Genomic DNA, 1400 nt, shown 5'->3' with positions numbered 1-1400 from the left:
TTGGTGATATTCCTTGCCCAAAAATTCTCCTGGGAAATTTACTACTACTAAGTGTGAGTAAAAGGCACAATATCTTGGAACTGAGTGAATACACACGTGCCCCTGTTGAGAGTAAACAGCTAATGATTTCTGTGGTTGAGTTGTCATTGGAAGAGTAAGTCCATTTCAAGAGTACTTGGAGCTTGTCTTTACCTCGAGGAAGCAGTGGCTTGTTCCATGAAGCTACTTTTGGACAATATGACTAATCAGGGAGAAGACTGCTATATTTATTTCTATTCTACATGCACTAAAGGTGACAGCTGCCCATTTTGTCACTGTGAAGCTGCACTAAGAAACAAAAGTGTCTGCACTCTGTGGCAAGAAGGCTGTTGTTTTCCACAGGTGTGCAGATTTCACCACATGGAAACTGACAAAAAAGAAAGTGAAATTACTTGTAATTGAGAAAATCAGCCAACAGGATATAAAAAACTAAATTGTGCTTTCCATCACACCAGAAATTGTTATGTTGATGGAGTGTTCCTACCTCCAAGTAAAACTGTGTTACCCACTGTGCCTGAGTCACAAGAAGAAGTAAAGGCTAGCCAGCTCACAGTTCACCAGAACAAGGTGTTTGTTCACACTAACTCCTCCCTTCAGCTTCGGAGTGAAATGAAAGTAGGGAGTTCAGGAAATGTTCCCATCTCCACACATCCGACTGTTATAGTCAATACTGCAGATGATGATGGTCAAGATGACGACGATGAAGATGATGATGATGAAGATGATGGTCAGTTTTCTGAGGATGGCAATGAATGCAAAAAACCTGCCCTGCAACCAACTCCTGACATCCATAATGGATTATGAGTGGCTTCAGCCTGCAATCCTGGAGTCAGTTTAAAGCAAGTTGAATGTTTGAAGTTTGGAATAAAAACTCTTGAGGAAATTAAATAAGAGAAAATGAAGGAAAAATCAAAGAAGCAAGGTGTCTCCTCGGGAGTTTCCAGTGTTTTACATCAGCCTCAGTCCAATCCAGACCCTAAGAAGAAGGTTCAGACAGTGGTGAGGAATGTAACTCTATCAAACAAACAGGAAGAGCCCTTGCTTAGACTGAGTCTTCAAAAAGAGACTTGGCAAATGAAAACTTTGATTGGGTGGTGACAGTAGGTTGAGTTTTTATGTAAGTGGGCCACCTCTTGATTTACATTTGCTTTCTCGCTGTAAACGTCTGAATGTTTCTATATCCTGGGAAGTTGATCAGATTTTCAGGTGTGTTTCTGGGAGGATAGGCTCTTGGGTTCCTGACCCTAGTCTTTGCTGGCTTTGCTGCTGTGCTAACAGCATCCCTGTGACACGTGGGAGTCGGCCTGCCTTTGGGTTGTTCAACATGTGCAGATATGTCACATGCAGCCCCAGGTGCTGAG

General features: G+C 42.4%; 1 pseudogene; it reads left to right on the top strand.

The window, feature by feature from the left end:
* Positions 1–237: 237 nt before the first annotated feature.
* LOC114615782 lies at positions 238–1117 on the top strand (annotated as a pseudogene).
* The last annotated feature ends 283 nt before the right edge of the window (positions 1118–1400 follow it).

This window comes from Grammomys surdaster, unplaced genomic scaffold (genome assembly GCF_004785775.1).
Source record: "Grammomys surdaster isolate TR1022 unplaced genomic scaffold, NIH_TR_1.0 145999, whole genome shotgun sequence".
Lineage (NCBI taxonomy): Eukaryota > Metazoa > Chordata > Mammalia > Rodentia > Muridae > Grammomys > Grammomys surdaster.
This window is presented reverse-complemented; position numbering and strand designations above follow the sequence as displayed.